The following is an 11,307-nucleotide window of genomic DNA, read 5'->3' on the forward strand; positions in this document are numbered from 1 at the left end:
AAGGCAATCTGTATGCATCAGGCGAGGGGACCCACCTGGACAAGGCCGTCTCTGTGTGTCAGGCCAGGAGACGCACCTGGACAAGGCAGTCTCTATGTGTCTGTCCAGGTGAGCCCACCTGGACAAGGCCGTCTCTGTGAGTCAAGCCAGGAGACTCACCTGGACAAGGCAGTCTCTATGTTTCAGGCCAGGGGACCTATCTGGATAAGACCCTCTCTATGGGTCAAGCCAGGAGACCAACCTGGACAAGGCTGTTGAACTTGTGGCACAGGAATGGCAGCACGACTAGTGTTGCCTGGTCAGTTCATCAGAATGGGCAAACTTCTACCCAAAGCCATCCCAGTCACAGTGGTAAGGTAAGGTGTCTCACCTGTATGGGTTCAGAAATGCACCTTGAGATGAGAGCTCCTTGGATAGATTTGGCTGCAGCCCATGTGCTCACACGCATGGGTGACCTTTGTGTGGCCATGACCTTCTTACTTCCTTCGGCTTTGGCTCCTCTGGCAGGTAGGAACCAGGTCACCTGCTCAGGCAGGCAGGGTGGGTAGTTGGGCCCTCGATGGGCATGGGATATAGGGGTTAGCAGTAGAGTTGGGTGACAGTCCCTATTGACCAGCAATTCCTCATGACAGGCTAAGGTAGTCCTAATGGGGAGCTGTTGCCCCAAGGAGAATTCTTTTTTTTTTTTTCACTTTTCCGCAAACTTTTTTACAAACACAATTCTTCAAATATAGACTGTAAAACTCCATTTACAAAAGTCTGCTATTGTAAGGAGTGCACACTAGCAGGAAGGATTCTTAACTTTTTCTATGAGTTTTCTGTCAGTTTTGCTAGTTAGTGGTAAATACGGGACCCGCTGTTTTACAGGCCTGTCCGAAGCTTGTGGCTGTATTCACATTGCTCTTTTGAAGCAGCCCTGCATGTATCAAAATTGTTCAGAATCTGAGCTTCAACCTACAGGCAGTGAGATCAACAGCCCGTCTGGGCTCTGCTTTTTGAACGGTTTTCAGGAAGTGTGATTTCTGGACGGGTACTGCACTTCACAGATTTGTTTGAATTGCCCATGCAGCTCTATGTTAAAGTGCATTCTTCTTTTCAAAAATAAACAAGAGAAATAATCTTTTTACTTTTTAATTAACCAAGGTACTTAAAAAAATGAACTTTTTGGTCTCTCAGCAGATATTCTCAAATTGATCCTACTACTACAATTTCCATGTTCTATTTACAACATTTATAGGATTCTGGGTGGAGGGAACTTTATAAAATGAAAGGTGCAGCTTCACTTGAAGCAGAAATCAGCTCTACAAATTCATACATAGGCATACGCACTTGGCTTACAATGTATAAACTTGTTGGTATTTACAGAGATCAAAGACAACCCTCTCCAAAAAAAAAAAAAAAAAGAACAAAAAACAACCTTTTAAAGTAATTGGCAACCTAAACTCTAATTGTACATTTAGATCAGGAAGCTGTCTCCTGCTATCAAGTTTTGGTTTTAATTGAAATAACTTTGTAGATTCTCTACTGGAAGGACATGAGTCCCCCGCATTGGAGTGAAGAGCCAAGTCTAACAAAGCTACCAATAGATAGAACTGTCTCTGAAGATTCCCACAGAACAAAAACATGCTATGTAGCACTGTATCAGAACAGGTGATCTTAACAAATGATTTTAGAAAGACATCTGTATGAAAGTCCAAAAGGAAAACAAAATGCTTAATAATATAGATGTTCTAGGACTTCAGAAAAAAGTTCAGATACACTGATATAGTCTTGATACTGATGCCACTGAAAAATAATTCAAATACTACTTGCCTCCTATTGGAATGTGCGAAACGATAGACTGTAAAAAATGTGTCTACACTAACTGAAAGTCAGTTTCTAGACTTTTTGTCCAATCTATAGGGTTTTAAGAATCCAAGTTTTTTTTCCCCCTAGGTAGAACTTTGGGTTTTGAACTCAAGGCCTTGTGTTTGCTTGGCAAATGCTCTACCACTTAAGCCACACGCCCATTCCTATTATTGGTATTATTTTTTGCTTTATTTTTCAGATAGGGTCTTTTGTTTATAGCCCAGGGCTGGCCTTGGGCCACGATCTCCTATCTCTGTCTCCAAAATACCTGGGATTACAGGCATGTTCCAAAATGCCCAGCTCCAGAGAGCTTTTTTACACAGAAGAGTGACATGGTAGAAGAAAAGGATTTATGCTTATTATCAATTTAAAACAAACCTCCAAATGTGTTTAGTGATAAAATCCTGTTCTTTCATTTTCTTTGAGTCTCTTGTACTTTTTTCTCCCAAGAAGAAATGTTAAAAGGGAAGAAACAATCCACTTGCCCTTCTATTTCCAAGCACATATTTTTCTGACCAGCCTGATCCAGCAACACAAGACAAAACATTTTGCCTTTAAGAGATGGTCTCAGTGAGTCTTGAAAAAGTTAGCCATTGAAGAGATGCTGGAGGTAGGAAAAAAGAACAAACCCATGCCTTCTGCAAAATGCTCGTGGCCACTTAGTGTATCTATCACTTTCTCTTCACAACTCTGGACCTTCATTTCCCTGTGTGCCCTCTCTTTTTTTTTTTTTTTTTGGGTCTGGTCGTGGGGCCTGAACTCTGGGCCTGGGCACTGTCCCTCTGCTCTTCAGCTCAAGGCTAGAGCTCTACCACTTGAGCTACAATGCCACTTCTGGCTTTTTTCTTTTTGCTTATGTGGTGCTGAGGAATCGAACCCAGGGCCTCGAGCATGCAAGGCAAGCGCTCTACCGCTCAGCCACCTTCCCAGCCCTACTGTGTGTCCTCTCTTATCTGTCAGTGGATAGCAGAAATAGCATGGGGAAAATAAAAATTGCTCCCAGATTCAAAAATCTATTAGAAAAGTTGAGTTAAAACTTTCACTATCATGCTAGCTTAGCTTCTAATAAAGTTGTGCTCTCCCTTTTACTAGTTTACTGTTGTAAAGCTAACAATATGGCATCTTCTCGTTTTAACATGGTTCTATCTGTCCCAATTGGAATGTCTAATTCCAAGAAGGCATGAGTTAGATTCTCAAACGAGAGTAAGACTGTGAACAGAAGTGGACAGCATATTCCATACTGCATTAGGAAATACAAAGGCATTCACAAAGGCCTTGCTTGATTCAGGGGGACACATCGCAATTGGAAATCCCCAAGACAAGAAATCTTTACAATGCTGATGCAATTTTATTTTTCCATTTTCTGAATTTAAGTTTCAGTACTGAAAAGTGGATTGCACATGTTCCAGTAATGAAACTAGGTTTTAAGAATAAGGTCTGAGGATGACTTACACAGTCAAGTCAGATATGGCAATGGAAATTGCTACTCAAGAGTCCAGTTATCTCAAGAAACTTCTGAAGCTAATATTAAAAATGAATACTTTTTTTCTAAATTAAAGCAGAAGAAATGAGGCTGTAATTTGTCATTTCCACCTTGCATATGGAATTTCAAATGGGACATATGGACTTTTTTCTTATCTGTATTTTAAGGTAAACATGGTTCTTATTTTCTTTTTTCTTTTCTACAAACTATCTCCCCCCACCCTGCCCTACCCCCACCCTTACACCCATTATCCAGTATACTGAATGGGAATTGTAACTCTTTCAGAAGACAGCTAATTGATTTACAGTACTCTAAAAACAACCCTGAAAACTGATAATCTCATTCATTTACTGTAACTTCAGTGCTGTTATCGACAGAAAAGAAAAAGTTACCTTAAGGCTTAAGGGAAAGTAACTTATTAAATTGTGAATGCAGCATTTTTTACTCTCCCATCCATTGGAAACTAGCAAAATGTATTCTGAATCAACAATACAAACTTTCTAACGTTAGCAAACGTTTCTACTCTCCTGACATAAAGTTAGAATAATATTCATAAACAGAATATCTAGGGGAGCCTGAGAAACCATGATCCACATCACACAAAGATCCTATGCATTTCATGATCAAAAAGTGCTTTATCTTTGAGAAATATGTCAGGGATAAAATGGAAATATACAATGCAAAAAACACTTGACACTTTTTCACAATTGTGGAAAAGGAGCAAAAAGGTCTGCTCTCTGAACAGGACTTACTTATGCACAAGACTTTTAAGGTGTCCTAAATTAATATTGATTTAAAGAATTCATAATAGTGGGGATTTCACTCCACTATATTTAAAAAATAAACAGAGATTGGACATCAAAGCTGTCAACTTTGTTATTCATCAGAGCAATTCTGATACTTAGAAAACTCAATTGAATTAGCTCCAGGATCAAAACATTAACTTTCCCCAATCAAAAAGGATACAATCAAAAACATACCTAGAGTGTTATAGAACAACTCTCAGCAAACAAGTCATTTTCATATAAGCAAAAAGTCACTTCTTTCCTCTCCCTTCTCACTGATCAAGGCCACACGATTTTCAAATGAATATCTACTGAGAGATCAGTTGTGCATTGGACAAAGTACATAATTGGGTTAAAAATGAAAACAAAATTTTCAGTGAAGAATACTTATGTGCATGGCTTACACACTCCAGCTTCTTAATTTTATCCACCTCAAGAGCAAGGTAGATACACAGTCACCTTGTGTAGATTACATTCTACTTCCCTGTAAAGCCAGTCAAGGTCATATTTAAGCATCTTCAGCAACAACAGTGCCTGAAGTGTGCAGCCATTTACAGACCACTCAATATGAGGGCATTATTATAACCAGCCTCTTTTGCCCACAACCCTGCATTTTCAGATAAGAAAAGATAATTGTTTTGTTTTGAGAAAACCGAAGCTTGAATCTCTTAAAAGACCTGCAAGTTACTGCAAAGTGACCCAGAGGTAACAAAGGAAGCAGGAGGTTAATGGCTGCCTGCACCAAAAGTCTCTCAATCATTCTGTAGTAAATAATTATGGAAAGTGACATGACAAGTAGCCATGTGTGTACCACAGCTACAGCCAGTTGTACCACCTATATGCCTCCAACAGTTCCATAGGGTATTTGGGGGTTTTTGGTTTACTTTTCAGTTTGATTTTTGGTGCTATACAGACTGACATTTTGTTTGGTGCAGCATATGCACTGAAAGATCTGCTCACCAGATTTAACATTTCACTTGCTGAAATGATGAGAAGGGACAATAGAAACCTAAAGAGTTACATCTCTTCACAGAGACCGACTCTTTTGACTGTTTGAAAAAAAAAGGCTTATCTCTGTAGCTAGTTTGAAATAAAACTCAATTTTTTGAAAAGGAGTCTTAGTTCCCTACTTCTAAGGAATGTAACTATTTTCATTAGCTGGGATGTTTGCCAAATTTTAAAAACAACTTCTAAAGCGTTTGTAGTAAGCAGCTAAAAACAAAACAAAAAAGTTAGTTGCTTCCCAGAGTTTGTATAATGCCATTATCTAACTGGAACAAAGACTATTTCCTTTAATAAGCTAGTATTAATGAATGAATCTCCATGCTCTGCAGATTTCTATTGTGCCTAGTCACAGGAATGAGGATCAGTGAAATGCTACAATTAATCTACATCCTTCTGCAATCTTCCTACAGTGGAAGAGAGGCGATTAAGCACCCCTGCAGGAAAAATAATCCTCAGAGATTGGTTTAAGACTTAAAAACCCACCACTAGGACATTCACACTTAATCTTACACAGGCAGGTCAAAATTTTAATATAAATTACTTTTGCCAACACCTAGCTTACGCATTCTTTGCTCCTTTTTTGGAGGATTCTCAAATTGATATCTAAAGACTTACATATGATATATAACTGTTATATGGTCTAATTACTAAGAAAATTTCTCTGGTAACCAACATATACTCTATATGCCTCAGACCAGTTCCACATTCTTTCTATTCAGCTAATTATAGCTGAGTAGCCACTGGTAAAGGATTGTGAAGACCCTGTCATTTCTACAGAATAGAAAAGCAAGGCTAGTTACTGCAATTCAGCCAAATAAAAAGAAAAGAAAACAGATTAATAAACCACTCCCTTGAAAAGGAGAGGTACTGCACCTTTGCAAAATTGAACTGGCTCACTGCAGCTGAGCAACAGAATCACCACTGAAGCAAGAAAATAAGTTGGTCTATACAGGAATTGTACATGATTTGAAAATGCAAAAGTTACAGCGATCAACTAATAGCTGCAACCTTAATTTCCATTGCTACCTCAGAGTTGAAACTTAAACAGTTTTTGCAAGCCTAATGCTAGCTTCTCATCTCCTTTACTAAAACTAGGAATTTGTTCTCCGCAGCAAAGAAACAAAACACTCAAAACACATAGGTAAATACAGCAGGACATTATTGAAAACAGCTGCCTTGTGGTACAAAATACAGTACAAGTATACGGATGTCATTAAAACATCAAAAATACTATTGCTCCCATACAATTTAGGAAACATTCTTGGCAACGGAGAAAAATTGAAAAGAAAAGCTTTAAAAAACGTTTAAAAATTCTACTATGAATGATGTGAGTAGAGAAATAGTCTGAAAAGGGCACCAATGTTTGTGGCTCTTCTATTTCTTTGAACCTAAGATCAACATTATTTTGAGTCATAGTCAATTTTTTTTTAAAAAGCCTAATTTTATATACACAAGTATCTCCCTCTCAGCCACAAATACATGAAAATGACCTTTTTGTATATTACTTATTTCCCAATAAATACAAAAAGATTGTATAGATTGAATACCAAAATAAGATAATAAAAAGGATACGCAATAAATTAAAAAGGCAGCTCAAATAAAGGACAGGCATGCAGTTAAAAAAATACTAAGATTGTGGAGATGGGGTTACTTGCCTCCTGGTTGAGAAGGTGTCACACAAAGAATACCTGAAAACTTTGGAAAGAACATTAGCTCCCATTCAATTCAAAGTTTCCTAGGCCTGTGACATTTCTAGAAATACCTTTTGATGGGGTGGGATTAACTTGATTAACAAAAATCATTTCTACTGAAAATCCATTTAAAATATAGAAGAGGCGATCCATGAAAACCCCAACTTTTATTCTTGAAAGACAGCTGGATAAACTGGCCAGTGCCAGTATGTTGCAATTTCAAGATGGTATAAAAATGCTTCCAGGATATAGTCAGCATATTCACGTTCACATCAGTTCCATTCACAGATGGATTTCAGCTTCCACCGGGTGCACTGCTTGAATCATTCATCCATCATTTGCCAACTTTGATTGTGAGGTACTAATAAGATGGATCAAGTTCTTAAAAATTTGTTTTAAAGAAGAAATGATGCTGGAATTCTGAACCTGAGGATCTTTAGTATTTGAACAAATCCACAGATTAAACTGAAGGTGAATTAAGACTTCAGTTTTAGTTATTTCCAACTTCTCTGTGAGGATGCATATTCCATTAAAGCTCAGGCTTGTAGCCATACTGTTCCTTTTGCAGAAAATCATCAAGTTTTACAGTTAAAAATGCAGCCAACCAGTGGCTGTAACAGCCAAATTAGCCACAATTCACTGGCTCATATAGTAGAGCCATGGGATCTGGCTCTCATTCACACCAATGCCACTTCTTGGTAATGACCTCCACCTTTAGAGATCAAGGGAAGAACTTTAGTGAGCAGCAACCCATCCACTCAACGAGTTTGCCTTGTGCTTTATGCCTGACTTATTGTGCCTACCTCAGCAACCCCCAATGTAAAACTGCTTTTATTTTTTGAAAAAAAAATTCCTTTTGCCCAACTTTTAAACTATTTTAGTAATGAATTCTCTAGTTCAAGCATTGGCTTTTGAATTTTCGCATCCTGGAAAACAATTCTGCAAAGAAAAGACATGGGGCCAGATTCCATGCAAAACCATTAAAAAACAATCCAATTTGTTTTGATTTGCTGATGGCTTCTTGAATTCTTTTTTGCCTTGTCCATGATTGTGTAAAGTTGCATTCCTTTTCATAAACCTGGACTCTCAGGAATGGGTAACTGCAAAGGTCTCTCTGTCTCAAGAATTTCTGTGCAGATCTCGATCCAAAAGGCTGATTACAATGAAGGTGAAGGATAGACACTGCAACGGCGGCTAGGCCTGGAGAGATACTTTAGATTTACCCAGGTACAACACAAATTCAACTGTTATACACAGATGGATCTGGGTAAGTCAGATGTGTTTAGGGGCCCAGACTCGAAATCTATCCCCTTCAGGATTATCTGGATGAGCTTAGGAACCTCGGGTGGGAAATAGAAGCTGAGACTCTTGCAGGTGAGGAGATGCTGTTGTCCTCTCTTTGCAGGTTGCTGTCAATTTCTGGAACTTTACTGCTTTACTCACTGTTCAAGACTGTTGTCTTATGGTTATTTCTCTTAACTATATTATTTTTTTTTAATTTTGTTGGTTTTTTTTTTCTCCCTTGGTGGCCTCCCGGGCTCCCTCTCCACTAGCTCACAGGGGAATGAGCAAGAATGGGAACTAGCCAGGGGGATGGGGGATGGGGGGTGCGGGTAACAGGGTGGGGGAGGCCAGGGGGGAAAGCTGCCATTTCAATCCTCATCCACCTCCTCGCCTTAGGACTCCTCACCCTCCCCCCCAGCAAGACGCTCATAAAGCTTATCCCTCTGCTGCTCCTGGATTTCTTTCATCTCATCCGCATACCGGCAGAAGACGCCACCAAACTTGCTCCAGGCCTTGAAGGGCACGGTGATGGCATTGCGGTAGGACGGCTTCACCTCACTCACACGTAGAAAAACTCCATACTTGTTGCAGCCCACATCGAAGAAGAAACGTTTGGAGTCCACAGTAATAGAGGTGCCCTCCGGGAGTTCCCCGCACAGCCCCCCCCCCCCCCGCCCCCCCCCCCCCCCCCCCCCCCCCCCCGCCCGGGGGCTGCCGGCACCGCCTCTTGGGCCTCCGGCCAGCTGGTCCTCCTCGCCTCCCTAGTGGTCCATGAGCTAGGTGAGCATGTCGGAATTCGATGAGACCTTGCGCAGGCAGCACGATGGTCTGGCCGCTCTGGAGGCCACCAGGCCCGGGGCCTGCGGCAAAGCCGCCGCCGCTGCGGTTGAGGGTCTGGCGGATGCGCAGGAAGCGGCCGCGCTGGTTCTCCTTGAGATCCAGGTAGTATTTGCAGTTCTTGCGCACCAGGAACTCGCTCTTTTTTTTTAATTTAATTTTATTTTATTTGAGAACATACTGTACAGAGGGGTTACAATTACATGGGCAGGATAATGCATACATTTCTTACCAAGCATTGCAGCCTCCTCCTTTGTTTACCCTTCACCTCCCTTCCCAACCTCCCCCCTCCCCCCCACCCAATCCTTCCCCCCCACACCCCCCCCACACCGACATTGTAAAGCTCGTTTTTGACATGACATTTTGTACTTCTCATGGTTGCAACAGGTCCACCTGAATCCTTAAACGACTTGTTTGTCCCCATATCCTCCACAACTTATACTGACATCAAATATAGTGAAAGCTGGGGTTACACTGTGGGGGAGGGACATACAAAGCAACAAAGAAATAATCTTATAAATGCGTTAGAAACACATGCATGAAAGAAAAAAAAACATTAAAATACATATTTAAGGGTTTGTTTTCCTAACATCACATTATCTGACCTTTTCCGCTTGACTCATAGATGTATTAGATATTGCAAATAAGGGAAACCATGGGACCTATGTTTCTTTGGTCCTGGCTTACTTCACTTAATATAATTTTTTCCAAGCCTTTCCATTTCCTAACAAATGGGGAAATGTCATTCTTTCTGATGGAGGCATAGAATTCCATTGTGTATATATACCACATTTTCTTGATCCATTCATCTACTGAGGGGCATCTGGGTTGGTTCCATATCTTAGCTATGGTAAATAATGCTGCAATAAACATAGTTGTGCTGGTAGCTTTAGTGTGGTCTTGTTTATAAACATTTGGGTAAATGCCAAAAAGTGGGATTGCTGGGTCATAGGGGAGTTCTATGTGAAGTCTTTTGAGGAACCTCCATACTGCTTTCCAAAGTGGTTGAACTGAGGAGTGCCGGGCCCGCCGCCCTCCTCTGTGCCCACTGCCAGCTGCTCGGGACTGCTGGGGTCCAGCTGCCCATAGTGCTCGATGATGTCGCGCAGCCAGTCGCCGAACTTGGCCACCACCAAAATGGACAGCGTGAGGCGGCTCTTGGAGCCGCCCGTGCCCACCTCGGCGATCTTCAGGAAGCGGCCGTTGGTGTTCTGCTTCACGTCCAGGTAGAAGCGCTTGTTCTGGATGTCCAGCCGCTTCGAGGCCAGCTCCTGCGTCTCCTGCTTGCCGCCACCACGGGGTGCGGGCTGGAAGCCTCCCTGCCAGCTGCTGCCGCCGCCACTGCCGCCGCCACTGCCGCCGTGCTCGCTGCCGCTGTCGCTGTCCACCATCTTCTCTGCTGCCGCCTCGCCGCCCGCTGTGCTCGCGCCCCCACCCTCTGCCCTGCTGCTGGCGCTCCTGGGCCCCCCCAGCCTTGTCCGCCTGCTCCTCATGCTCTCCCGCCGCTCATCGCCAGCCGCCGCTGCCATCCCCATCCCCCAAGGAGAATTCTTGTGTGCTGGGCCAGTGGCTGTTGCTGAGCTGCCACATCCTGGGCTCACAACCCACTGGTATAAGTGCTAGATAATCAGGCCACCACTTCACACTTCAGGACAAAAGAAGCTCACCTGAGGTCTTGGTGCAAAGTCTACATGTCCAGGGCTTGTGTTACTAACCACATCCTCACTAGGGGATCAACAGTGTACTCTCTGGGGCTTCTTCCTCTCTGGGAATGACCAGGCCTTGCTTTATTCACAGGAGTGGCATCTTAGGCAGATCCAGCAGATGCGCAGCATGGATGTGTGCCTGACTTTCATGTAGAGACTTAGATGACTGAGCCAGCCATGGATGGACAGGGAAATGCTTCTGCATCCAAGTTGCCTTGATGAATTCTTACTTAGAAGATGACCTGGCTCTAAGCAGATCTCAAGGGGAAAACAAGAGTAGATGGGCTGGGCCACATCTGTAATTCTAGCACTTAGGTGGAAGAGATAGGTAGAGAGCAGCTGGAGGCCAAACTTTAACTTCATAGTGAGATTGTCTCAAAAGAAAGCCAACGACTGAGGAGGTAGATCAGTGGTTAAAGCAGTTTTCTACTGTGTGAAAGTGTCTGAGTTCAATTCCCAGCATTCTGAGGACAGCATAGACACAAGCTCTGTTTCCTGACCTCCTTTCAGAGGGAAAGGACCTAGCCACTTGATCAAGGTGCTTTACAATGAGAAAGACGCCAATAGTACCTCAGTCCTGCACTGCCATTGAACCTTCCCAATCTGTCTGTCCACTGATATGGACCAAGTCATCACTTCTGCTTCCCCACCACTAGGCCAGGGGACCC

At 42.3% G+C, this 11,307-nt stretch overlaps 1 pseudogene; it reads right to left on the bottom strand.

Annotated features, from left to right (window-relative positions):
• Positions 1-8,464: 8,464 nt before the first annotated feature.
• LOC122101072 lies at positions 8,465-10,324 on the bottom strand (annotated as a pseudogene).
• Positions 10,325-11,307: the final 983 nt, after the last annotated feature.

This window comes from Dipodomys spectabilis, unplaced genomic scaffold (assembly GCF_019054845.1).
Source record: "Dipodomys spectabilis isolate Male_0828 unplaced genomic scaffold, ASM1905484v1 ptg000622l, whole genome shotgun sequence".
In the NCBI taxonomy this organism is placed as follows: domain Eukaryota; kingdom Metazoa; phylum Chordata; class Mammalia; order Rodentia; family Heteromyidae; genus Dipodomys; species Dipodomys spectabilis.